Source organism: Pseudophryne corroboree, chromosome 5, assembly GCF_028390025.1.
Source record: "Pseudophryne corroboree isolate aPseCor3 chromosome 5, aPseCor3.hap2, whole genome shotgun sequence".
NCBI lineage: Eukaryota > Metazoa > Chordata > Amphibia > Anura > Myobatrachidae > Pseudophryne > Pseudophryne corroboree.
Genome location: NC_086448.1, coordinates 367,021,545 through 367,036,619, shown reverse-complemented (window position 1 = coordinate 367,036,619; position 15,075 = coordinate 367,021,545).

Below are 15,075 nucleotides of genomic sequence, written 5' to 3'. Positions count from 1 at the left end.
TGCATTGCATGTATATTGATGTAATAATTTTGCATTAAATGTTGCATTGCATGGATTGTGATGTCATAATTTTGCATTAAATGTTGCATTGCATGGATTGTGATTGCATAATGTTGCATTGATTTTTGCATTGCATTTATTGTGATGTCATAATTTTACATTGCATGGATTGTGATGTCATAATTTTGCATTAACTGTTGCATTGCATGTATTGTGATGTCATAATCTTGCATTAAATGTTGCATTGCATGGATTGTGATGTCATAATTTTGCATTAAATGTTGCATTGCATAGATTGTGATTACATAATTTTGCATTGAATGTTGCATTGCATGGATTGTGATGTTAAAATTTTGCATTCAATATTGCATTGAATGGATTGTGATTGCTTAATGTTGCATTGCTTTTTGCATTGCATTTATTGTGATTGCATAATTTTGCATTAAATGTTTCATTGCATGGATTGTGATGTCATAATTTTGCATTAAATGTTGCATTGCGTGTATTGTGATTGCATAATTTTGCATGAATTGTTGCATTGCATGGATTGTGATTGCATAATTTTGCATTGATTTTTGCACTGCATTTATTGTAGTCATAATTTAAATTTAAATTTTGCATTGCATGGATTGTGATGTCATAATTTTGCATTAAATGTTGAATTGCATGGATTGTGTTTGCATAATTTTGCATTAAATGTTGCATTGCATGGATTGTAATTGCATAATTTTGCATTACATGTTGCATTACATGTATTGTGATGTCATAATATTGCATTAAATGTTGCATTGCATGGATTGTGATGTTATAATTTTGCATTCAATGTTGCATTGCACGGATTGTGATTGCATTTTGCATTGCATGGATTGTGATGTCATAATTTTGCATAAAATGTTGCATTGCATGGATTGTGATTGCATAATTTTGCATTTATTGTTGCATTGCAGGGATTGTGATTGCATAATTTTGCATTAAATGTGCATTGCATGGATTTAGATTGCATCATTTTGAATTGCATTTTGCATTGCGTGGATTGTAATGTCATATTTTTGTATTAAATGCAGCATTGCATGGATTGTGATAGCATAATTATGCATTGCATGGATAGTGATGACATAATTTTGCATTAAATGTTGCATTGCATGGATTGTGATATCATTATTTTGCATTAAATGTTGCATTGCATGGATTATGTTTGCATAATTATGCATTAAATGTTGCATTGAATGGATTGTGATTTAATAATTTTGCATTAAATGTTGCATTGCATGGATTGTGATTTAATAATTTTGCATTAAATGTTGCATTGCATGGATTGTGATGTCATATTTAATCATTATATGTTGCATTGCATGGATTGTGATTGCATAATTATGCATTAATTGTTGCATTGCATGGGTTGTGATGTCATAATTTTGCATTATATGTTGCATTGCATGGATTGTGATGTCATAATTTTGCATTTAATTTTGAATTGCATGGATTGTGATAGCATAATTTTGCATTAACTGTTGCATTGCATGGATTGTGATTGCATAATTTTGCATTAAATGTTGCATTGCATGGATTGTGATGTCATAATTTTGCATTGCATTTTGCATTGCATGGATTGTGATGTCATAATTTTGCATTAAATGTTACATTGCATGGATTGAGATTGCATTTTGCATTGCATGGATTGTGATGTCTTTTTTTGCATTAAATGTTGCATTGCATGTATTGTGATTGCATAATGTTGCCTTGGTTTTTGCATTGCATTTATTGTGATTGCATAATTTTGCATTAAATGTTGCATTGCATTGATTGTGATGTCATAATTTTGCATTAAATGTTGCATTACATGGATTGTGATGTCATAATTATGCATTACATGTTGCATTGCATGGATTGTGATTGCATAATTTTGCATTACATGTTGCATTACATGTATTGTGATGTCATAATGTTGCATTAAATGTTGCATTGCATGGATTGTGATGTCATAATTTTGGATTAAATGTTGAGTTGCATGGATTTTGTTTGCATAATTTTGCATTAAATGTTGCATGCATGGGTTGTGATGTCATAATTTTGCATTAAATGTTGCATTGCATGGATTGTGATGTCATAATTTTGCATTAAATGTTGAATTGCATGGATTGTGTTTGCATAATTTTGCATTAAATGTTGCATTGCATGGATTGTGATTGCATAATTTTGCATTACATGTATTGTGATGTCATAATGTTGCATTAAATGTTGCATTGCATGTATATTGATGTAATAATTTTGCATTAAATGTTGCATTGCATGGATTGTTATTGCATAATGTTGCATTGATTTTTGCATTGCATTTATTGTGATGTCATAATTTTACATTGCATGGATTGTGATGTCATAATTTTGCATTAACTGTTGCATTGCATGTATTGTGATGTCATAATCTTGCATTAAATGTTGCATTGCATGGATTGTGATTGCATAATGTTGCATTGAATTTTGCATTGCATTTATTGTGATGTCATAATTTTGCATTAAATGTTGCATTGCATGGATTGTGATGTCATAATTTTGCATTAAATGTTGAATTGCATGGATTGTGTTTGCATAATTTTGCATTAAATGTTGCATTGCATGGATTGTGATTGCATAATTTTGCATTACATGTATTGTGATGTCATAATGTTGAATTAAATGTTGCATTGCATGTATATTGATGTAATAATTTTGCATTAAATGTTGCATTGCATGGATTGTGATGTCATAATTTTGCATTAAATGTTGCATTGCATGGATTGTGATGTCATATTTTTTCATTATATGTTGCATTGCATGGATTGTGATTGCATAATTATGCATTAATTGTTGCATTACATGGATTGTGATGTCATAATTTTGCATTAAATGTTGCATTACATGGATTGTGATTGCATAATTTTGCATTACATGTTGCATTACATGTATTGTGATGTCATAATGTTGCATTAAATGCTGCATTGCATGGATTGGGATGTCATAATTTTGGATTAAATGTTGAATTGCATGGATTTTGTTTGCATAATTTTGCATTAAATGTTGCATTGCATGGATTGTGATGTCATAATTTTGCATTACATGTTGCATTACATGTATTGTGATGTAATAATGTTGCATTACATGGATTGTGTTGTCATAATTTTGCATAAAATGTTGCATTGCATGGACAGTGATGTCATAATTTTGCATTAAATGTTGCATTGCATGGATTGTGATGTCATAATTTTGCATTTAATTTTGCTTTGCATGGATTGTGATTGCATAATTTTGCATTAATTGTTGCATTGCATGGATTGTGATGTCACAATTTTGCATTAAATGTTGCATTGCATGGATTGTGATGTCATAATTTTGCATTAAATGTTGCATTGCATAGATTGTGATTACATAATTTTGCATTGAATGTTGCATTGCATGGATTGTGATGTTAAAATTTTGCATTCAATATTGCATTGAATGGATTGTGATAGCATAATGTTGCATTGCTTTTTGCATTGCATTTATTGTGATTGCATAATTTTGCATTAAATGTTTCATTGCATGGATTGTGATGTCATAATTTTGCATTAAATGTTGCATTGCGTGTATTGTGATTGCATAATTTTGCATGAATTGTTGCATTGCATGGATTGTGATTGCATAATTTTGCATTGATTTTTGCATTGCAATTATTGTAGTCATAATTTAAATTTAAATTTTGCATTGCATGGATTGTGATGTCATAATTTTGCATTAAATGTTGAATTGCATGGATTGTGTTTGCATAATTTTGCATTAAATGTTGCATTGCATGGATTACTTGCATAATTTTGCATTACATGTTGCATTACATGTATTGTGATGTCATAATATTGCATTAAATGTTGCATTGCATGGATTGTGATGTTATAATTTTGCATTCAATGTTGCATTGCACGGATTGTGATTGCATTTTGCATTGCATGGATTGTGATGTCATAATTTTGCATAAAATGTTGCATTGCATGGATTGTGATTGCATAATTTTGCATTTATTGTTGCATTGCAGGGATTGTGATTGCATAATTTTGCATTAAATGTGCATTGCATGGATTTAGATTGCATCATTTTGAATTGCATTTTGCATTGCGTGGATTGTAATGTCATATTTTTGTATTAAATGCAGCATTGCATGGATTGTGATAGCATAATTATGCATTGCATGGATAGTGATGACATAATTTTGCATTAAATGTTGCATTGCATGGATTGTGATATCATTATTTTGCATTAAATGTTGCATTGCATGGATTATGTTTGCATAATTATGCATTAAATGTTGCATTGAATGGATTGTGATTTAATAATTTTGCATTAAATGTTGCATTGCATGGATTGTGATTTAATAATTTTGCATTAAATGTTGCATTGCATGGATTGTGATGTCATATTTAATCATTATATGTTGCATTGCATGGATTGTGATTGCATAATTATGCATTAATTGTTGAATTGCATGGGTTGTGATGTCATAATTTTGCATTATATGTTGCATTGCATGGATTGTGATGTCATAATTTTGCATTTAATTTTGAATTGCATGGATTGTGATAGCATAATTTTGCATTAACTGTTGCATTGCATGGATTGTGATTGCATAATTTTGCATTAAATGTTGCATTGCATGGATTGTGATGTCATAATTTTGCATTGCATTTTGCATTGCATGGATTGTGATGTCATAATTTTGCATTAAATGTTACATTGCATGGATTGAGATTGCATTTTGCATTGCATGGATTGTGATGTCTTTTTTGCATTAAATGTTGCATTGCATGTATTGTGATTGCATAATGTTGCCTTGGTTTTTGCATTGCATTTATTGTGATTGCATAATTTTGCATTAAATGTTGCATTGCATTGATTGTGATGTCATAATTTTGCATTAAATGTTGCATTACATGGATTGTGATGTCATAATTATGCATTACATGTTGCATTGCATGGATTGTGATTGCATAATTTTGCATTACATGTTGCATTACATGTATTGTGATGTCATAATGTTGCATTAAATGTTGCATGCATGGGTTGTGATGTCATAATTTTGCATTAAATGTTGCATTGCATGGATTGTGATTGCATAATGTTGCATTGAATTTTGCATTGCATTTATTGTGATGTCATAATTTTGCATTAAATGTTGCATTGCATGGATTGTGATGTCATAATTTTGCATTAAATGTTGAATTGCATGGATTGTGTTTGCATAATTTTGCATTAAATGTTGCATTGCATGGATTGTGATTGCATAATTTTGCATTACATGTATTGTGATGTCATAATGTTGAATTAAATGTTGCATTGCATGTATATTGATGTAATAATTTTGCATTAAATGTTGCATTGCATGGATTGTGATGTCATAATTTTGCATTAAATGTTGCAGTGCATGGATTGTGATGTCATATTTTTTCATTATATGTTGCATTGCATGGATTGTGATTGCATAATTATGCATTAATTGTTGCATTACATGGATTGTGATGTCATAATTTTGCATTAAATGTTGCATTACATGGATTGTGATTGCATAATTTTGCATTACATGTTGCATTACATGTATTGTGATGTCATAATGTTGCATTAAATGCTGCATTGCATGGATTGGGATGTCATAATTTTGGATTAAATGTTGAATTGCATGGATTTTGTTTGCATAATTTTGCATTAAATGTTGCATTGCATGGATTGTGATGTCATAATTTTGCATTACATGTTGCATTACATGTATTGTGATGTAATAATGTTGCATTACATGGATTGTGTTGTCATAATTTTGCATAAAATGTTGCATTGCATGGACAGTGATGTCATAATTTTGCATTGAATTTTGCTTTGCATGGATTGAGATTGCATAATTTTGCATTAATTGTTGCATTGCATGGATTGTGATGTCACAATTTTGCATTAAATGTTGCATTGCATGGATTGTGATGTCATAATTTTGCATTAAATGTTGCATTGCATAGATTGTGATTACATAATTTTGCATTGAATGTTGCATTGCATGGATTGTGATGTTAAAATTTTGCATTCAATATTGCATTGAATGGATTGTGATTGCATAATGTTGCATTGCTTTTTGCATTGCATTTATTGTGATTGCATAATTTTGCATTAAATGTTTCATTGCATGGATTGTGATGTCATAATTTTGCATTAAATGTTGCATTGCATGGATTGTGACGTCATAATGTTGCATTAAATGTTGCATTGCACGGATTGTGATGTCATAATTTTGCATTAAATGTTAAATTGCATGAATTGTGTATGCATAATTTTGCATTAAATGTTGCATTGCATGGATTGTGATGTCATAATATTGCATTAAATGTTGCATTGCATAGATTGTGATTACATAATTTTGCATTGAATGTTGCATTGCATGGATTGTGATGTTAAAATTTTGCATTCAATATTGCATTGAATGGATTGTGATTGCATAATGTTGCATTGCTTTTTGCATTGCATTTATTGTGATTGCATAATTTTGCATTAAATGTTTCATTGCATGGATTGTGATGTCATAATTTTGCATTAAATGTTGCATTGCGTGTATTGTGATTGCATAATTTTGCATGAATTGTTGCATTGCATGGATTGTGATTGCATAATTTTGCATTGATTTTTGCATTGCATTTATTGTAGTCATAATTTAAATTTAAATTTTGCATTGCATGGATTGTGATTGCATAATTATGCTTTAATTGTTGCATTGCATGGGTTGTGATGTCATAATTTTGCATTATATGTTGCATTGCATGGATTGTGATGTCATAATTTTGCATTTAATTTTGAATTGCATGGATTGTGATAGCATAATTTTGCATTAACTGTTGCATTGCATGGATTGTGATTGCATAATTTTGCATTAAATGTTGCATTGCATGGATTGTGATGTCATAATTTTGCATTGCATTTTGCATTGCATGGATTGTGATGTCATAATTTTGCATTAAATGTTACATTGCATGGATTGAGATTGCATTTTGCATTGCATGGATTGTGATGTCTTTTTTGCATTAAATGTTGCATTGCATGTATTGTGATTGCATAATGTTGCCTTGGTTTTTGCATTGCATTTATTGTGATTGCATAATTTTGCATTAAATGTTGCATTGCATTGATTGTGATGTCATAATTTTGCATTAAATGTTGCATTACATGGATTGTGATGTCATAATTATGCATTACATGTTGCATTGCATGGATTGTGATTGCATAATTTTGCATTACATGTTGCATTACATGTATTGTGATGTCATAATGTTGCATTAAATGTTGCATTGCATGGATTGTGATGTCATAATTTTGGATTAAATGTTGAGTTGCATGGATTTTGTTTGCATAATTTTGCATTAAATGTTGCATGCATGGGTTGTGATGTCATAATTTTGCATTAAATGTTGCATTGCATGGATTGTGATGTCATAATTTTGCATTAAATGTTGAATTGCATGGATTGTGTTTGCATAATTTTGCATTAAATGTTGCATTGCATGGATTGTGATTGCATAATTTTGCATTGCATGGATTGTGATGTCATAATTTTGCATTAAATGTTGCATTGCATGGATTGTGATGTCATAATTTTGCATTAAATGTTGCATTGCATGGATTGTGATTGCATAATGTTGCATTGATTTTTGCATTGCATTTATTGTGATGTCATAATTTTACATTGCATGGATTGTGATGTCATAATTTTGCATTAACTGTTGCATTGCATGTATTGTGATGTCATAATCTTGCATTAAATGTTGCATTGCATGGATTGTGATGTCATAATTTTGCATTAAATGTTGCATTGCATAGATTGTGATTACATAATTTTGCATTGAATGTTGCATTGCATGGATTGTGATGTTAAAATTTTGCATTCAATATTGCATTGAATGGATTGTGATTGCATAATGTTGCATTGCTTTTTGCATTGCATTTATTGTGATTGCATAATTTTGCATTAAATGTTTCATTGCATGGATTGTGATGTCATAATTTTGCATTAAATGTTGCATTGCGTGTATTGTGATTGCATAATTTTGCATGAATTGTTGCATTGCATGGATTGTGATTGCATAATTTTGCATTGATTTTTGCACTGCATTTATTGTAGTCATAATTTAAATTTAAATTTTGCATTGCATGGATTGTGATGTCATAATTTTGCATTAAATGTTGAATTGCATGGATTGTGTTTGCATAATTTTGCATTAAATGTTGCATTGCATGGATTGTAATTGCATAATTTTGCATTACATGTTGCATTACATGTATTGTGATGTCATAATATTGCATTAAATGTTGCACTGCATGGATTGTGATGTTATAATTTTGCATTCAATGTTGCATTGCACGGATTGTGATTGCATTTTGCATTGCATGGATTGTGATGTCATAATTTTGCATAAAATGTTGCATTGCATGGATTGTGATTGCATAATTTTGCATTTATTGTTGCATTGCAGGGATTGTGATTGCATAATTTTGCATTAAATGTGCATTGCATGGATTTAGATTGCATCATTTTGAATTGCATTGCGTGGATTGTAATGTCATATTTTTTTATTAAATGCAGCATTGCATGGATTGTGATAGCATAATTATGCATTGCATGGATAGTGATGACATAATTTTGCATTAAATGTTGCATTGCATGGATTGTGATATCATTATTTTGCATTAAATGTTGCATTGCATGGATTATGTTTGCATAATTATGCATTAAATGTTGCATTGAATGGATTGTGATTTAATAATTTTGCATTAAATGTTGCATTGCATGGATTGTGATTTAATAATTTTGCATTAAATGTTGCATTGCATGGATTGTGATGTCATATTTAATCATTATATGTTGCATTGCATGGATTGTGATTGCATAATTATGCATTAATTGTTGCATTGCATGGATTGTGATGTCATAATTTAGCATTGCATTTTGCATTGCATGGATTGTGATGTCATAATTTTGCATTAAATGTTACATTGCATGGATTGAGATTGCATTTTGCATTGCATGGATTGTGATGTCTTTTTTGCATTAAATGTTGCATTGCATGTATTGTGATTGCATAATGTTGCCTTGGTTTTTGCATTGCATTTATTGTGATTGCATAATTTTGCATTAAATGTTGCATTGCATTGATTGTGATGTCATAATTTTGCATTAAATGTTGCATTACATGGATTGTGATGTCATAATTATGCATTACATGTTGCATTGCATGGATTGTGATTGCATAATTTTGCATTACATGTTGCATTACATGTATTGTGATGTCATAATGTTGCATTAAATGTTGCATTGCATGGATTGTGATGTCATAATTTTGGATTAAATGTTGAGTTGCATGGATTTTGTTTGCATAATTTTGCATTAAATGTTGCATGCATGGGTTGTGATGTCATAATTTTGCATTAAATGTTGCATTGCATGGATTGTGATGTCATAATTTTGCATTAAATGTTGAATTGCATGGATTGTGTTTGCATAATTTTGCATTAAATGTTGCATTGCATGGATTGTGATTGCATAATTTTGCATTACATGTATTGTGATGTCATAATGTTGCATTAAATGTTGCATTGCATGTATATTGATGTAATAATTTTGCATTAAATGTTGCATTGCATGGATTGTGATGTCATAATTTTGCATTAAATGTTGCATTGCATGGATTGTGATTGCATAATGTTGCATTGATTTTTGCATTGCATTTATTGTGATGTCATAATTTTACATTGCATGGATTGTGATGTCATAATTTTGCATTAACTGTTGCATTGCATTGATTGTGATGTCATAACTTTGCATTAAATGTTGCATTGCATGGATTGTGATGTCATATTTTTTCATTATATGTTGCATTGCATGGATTGTGATTGCATAATTATGCATTAATTGTTGCATTACATGGATTGTGATGTCATAATTTTGCATTAAATGTTGCATTACATGGATTGTGATTGCATAATTTTGCATTAGATGTTGCATTACATGTATTGTGATGTCATAATGTTGCATTAAATGCTGCATTGCATGGATTGGGATGTCATAATTTTGGATTAAATGTTGAATTGCATGGATTTTGTTTGCATAATTTTGCATTAAATGTTGCATTGCATGGATTGTGATGTCATAATTTTGCATTACATGTTGCATTGCATGGACAGTGATGTCATAATTTTGCATTAAATGTTGCATTGCATGGATTGTGATATCATAATTTTGCATTGAATTTTGCTTTGCATGGATTGTGATTGCATAATTTTGCATTAATTGTTGCATTGCATGGATTGTGATGTCACAATTTTGCATTAAATGTTGCATTGCATGGATTGTGATGTCATAATTTTGCATTAAATGTTGCATTGCTTAGATTGTGATTACATAATTTTGCATTGAATGTTGCATTGCATGGATTGTGATGTTAAAATTTTGCATTCAATATTGCATTGAATGGATTGTGATTGCATAATGTTGCATTGCTTTTTGCATTGCATTTATTGTGATTGCATAATTTTGCATTAAATGTTTCATTGCATGGATTGTGATGTCATAATTTTGCATTAAATGTTGCATTGCGTGTATTGTGATTGCATAATTTTGCATGAATTGTTGCATTGCATGGATTGTGATTGCATAATTTTGCATCGATTTTTGCATTGCATTTATTGTAGTCATAATTTAAATTTAAATTTTGAATTGCATGGATTGTGATGTCATAATTTTGCATTAAATGTTGCATTGCATGGATTGTAATTGCATAATTTTGCATTACATGTTGCATTACATGTATTGTGATGTCATAATATTGCATTAAATGTTGCATTGCATGGATTGTGATGTTATAATTTTGCATTCAATGTTGCATTGCACGGATTGTGATTGCATTTTGCATTGCATGGATTGTGATGTCATAATTTTGCATAAAATGTTGCATTGCATGGATTGTGATTGCATAATTTTGCATTTATTGTTGCATTGCAGGGATTGTGATTGCATACTTTTGCATTAAATGTGCATTGCATGGATTTAGATTGCATCATTTTGAATTGCATTTTGCATTGCGTGGATTGTAATGTCATATTTTTGTATTAAATGCAGCATTGCATGGATTGTGATAGCATAATTATGCATTGCATGGATAGTGATGACATAATTTTGCATTAAATGTTGCATTGCATGGATTGTGATATCATTATTTTGCATTAAATGTTGCATTGCATGGATTATGTTTGCATAATTATGCATTAAATGTTGCATTGAATGGATTGTGATTTAATAATTTTGCATTAAATGTTGCATTGCATGGATTGTGATGTCATATTTAATCATTATATGTTGCATTGCATGGATTGTGATTGCATAATTATGCATTAATTGTTGCATTGCATGGGTTGTGATGTCATAATTTTGCATTATATGTTGCATTGCATGGATTGTGATGTCATAATTTTGCATTTAATTTTGAATTGCATGGATTGTGATAGCATAATTTTGCATTAACTGTTGCATTGCATGGATTGTGATTGCATAATTTTGCATTGCATTTTGCATTGCATGGATTGTGATGTCATAATTTTGCATTAAATGTTACATTGCATGGATTGAGATTGCATTTTGCATTGCATGGATTGTGATGTCTTTTTTGCATTAAATGTTGCATTGCATGTATTGTGATTGCATAATGTTGCCTTGGTTTTTGCATTGCATTTATTGTGATTGCATAATTTTGCATTAAATGTTGCATTGCATTGATTGTGATATCATAATTTTGCATTAAATGTTGCATTACATGGATTGTGATGTCATAATTATGCATTACATGTTGCATTGCATGGATTGTGATTGCATAATTTTGCATTACATGTTGCATTACATGTATTGTGATGTCATAATGTTGCATTAAATGTTGCATTGCATGGATTGTGATGTCATAATTTTGGATTAAATGTTGCATTGCATGGACAGTGATGTCATAATTTTGCATTAAATGTTGCATTGCATGGATTGTGATGTCATAATTTTGCATTGAATTTTGCTTTGCATGGATTGTGATTGCATAATTTTGCATTAATTGTTGCATTGCATGGATTGTGTTGTCATAATTTTGCATAAAATGTTGCATTGCATGGACAGTGATGTCATAATTTTGCATTAAATGTTGCATTGCATGGATTGTGATGTCATAATTTTGCATTGAATTTTGCTTTGCATGGATTGTGATTGCATAATTTTGCATTAATTGTTGCATTGCATGGATTGTGATGTCACAATTTTGCATTAAATGTTGCATTGCATGGATTGTGATGTCATAATTTTGCATTAAATGTTGCATTGCATAGATTGTGATTACATAATTTTGCATTGAATGTTGCATTGCATGGATTGTGATGTTAAAATTTTGCATTCAATATTGCATTGAATGGATTGTGATTGCATAATGTTGCATTGCTTTTTGCATTGCATTTATTGTGATTGCATAATTTTGCATTAAATGTTTCATTGCATGGATTGTGATGTCATAATTTTGCATTAAATGTTGCATTGCATGGAATTGTGACGTCATAATGTTGCATTAAATGTTGCATTGCACGGATTGTGATGTCATAATTTTGCATTAAATGTTAAATTGCATGAATTGTGTATGCATAATTTTGCATTAAATGTTGCATTGCATGGATTGTGATGTCATAATATTGCATTAAATGTTGCATTGCTTAGATTGTGATTACATAATTTTGCATTGAATGTTGCATTGCATGGATTGTGATGTTAAAATTTTGCATTCAATATTGCATTGAATGGATTGTGATTGCATAATGTTGCATTGCTTTTTGCATTGCATTTATTGTGATTGCATAATTTTGCATTAAATGTTTCATTGCATGGATTGTGATGTCATAATTTTGCATTAAATGTTGCATTGCGTGTATTGTGATTGCATAATTTTGCATGAATTGTTGCATTGCATGGATTGTGATTACATAATTTTGCATTGATTTTTGCATTGCATTTATTGTAGTCATAATTTAAATTTAAATTTTGCATTGCATGGATTGTGATGTCATAATTTTGCATTAAATGTTGAATTGCATGGATTGTGTTTGCATAATTTTGCATTAAATGTTGCATTGCATGTATTGTAATTGCATAATTTTGCATTACATGTTGCATTACATGTATTGTGATGTCATAATATTGCATTAAATGTTGCATTGCATGGATTGTGATGTTATAATTTTGCATTCAATGTTGCATTGCGCGGATTGTGATTGCATTTTGCATTGCATGGATTGTGATGTCATAATTTTGCATAAAATGTTGCATTGCATGGATTGTGATTGCATAATTTTGCATTTATTGTTGCATTGCAGGGATTGTGATTGCATAATTTTGCATTAAATGTGCATTGCATGGATTTAGATTGCTTCATTTTGAATTGCATTTTGCATTGCGTGGATTGTAATGTCATATTTTTGTATTAAATGCAGCATTGCATGGATTGTGATAGCATAATTATGCATTGCATGGATAGTGATGACATAATTTTGCATTAAATGTTGCATTGCATGGATTGTGATATCATTATTTTGCATTAAATGTTGCATTGCATGGATTATGTTTGCATAATTATGCATTAAATGTTGCATTGAATGGATTGTGATTTAATAATTTTGCATTAAATGTTGCATTGCATGGATTGTGATTTAATAATTTTGCATTAAATGTTGCATTGCATGGATTGTGATGTCATATTTAATCATTATATGTTGCATTGCATGGATTGTGATTGCATAATTATGCATTAATTGTTGCATTGCATGGGTTGTGATGTCATAATTTTGCATTATATGTTGCATTGCATGGATTGTGATGTCATAATTTTGCATTTAATTTTGAATTGCATGGATTGTGATAGCATAATTTTGCATTAACTGTTGCATTGCATGGATTGTGATTGCATAATTTTGCATTAAATGTTGCATTGCATGGATTGTGATGTCATAATTTTGCATTGCATTTTGCATTGCATGGATTGTGATGTCATAATTTTGCATTAAATGTTACATTGCATGGATTGAGATTGCAATTTGCATTGCATGGATTGTGATGTCTTTTTTGCATTAAATGTTGCATTGCATGTATTGTGATTGCATAATGTTGCCTTGGTTTTTGCATTGCATTTATTGTGATTGCATAATTTTGCATTAAATGTTGCATTGCATTGATTGTGATGTCATAATTTTGCATTAAATGTTGCATTACATGGATTGTGATGTCATAATTATGCATTACATGTTGCATTGCATGGATTGTGATTGCATAATTTTGCATTACATGTTGCATTACATGTATTGTGATGTCATAATGTTGCATTAAATGTTGCATTGCATGGATTGTGATGTCATAATTTTGGATTAAATGTTGAGTTGCATGGATTTTGTTTGCATAATTTTGCATTAAATGTTGCATGCATGGGTTGTGATGTCATAATTTTGCATTAAATGTTGCATTGCATGGATTGTGATGTCATAATTTTGCATTAAATGTTGAATTGCATGGATTGTGTTTGCATAATTTTGCATTAAATGTTGCATTCCATGGATTGTGATTGCATAATTTTGCATTACATGTATTGTGATGTCATAATGTTGCATTAAATGTTGCATTGCATGTATATTGATGTAATAATTTTGCATTAAATGTTGCATTGCATGGATTGTGATGTCATAATTTTGCATTAAATGTTGCATTGCATGGATTGTGATTGCATAATGTTGCATTGATTTTTGCATTGCATTTATTGTGATGTCATAATTTTACATTGCATGGATTGTGATGTCATAATTTTGCATTAACTGTTGCATTGCATGTATTGTGATGTCATAATCTTGCATTAAATGTTGCATTGCATGGATTGTGATTGCATAATGTTGCATTGAATTTTGCATTGCATTTATTGTGATGTCATAATTTTGCATTAAATGTTGCATTGCATGGATTGTGATGTCATAATTTTGCATTAAATA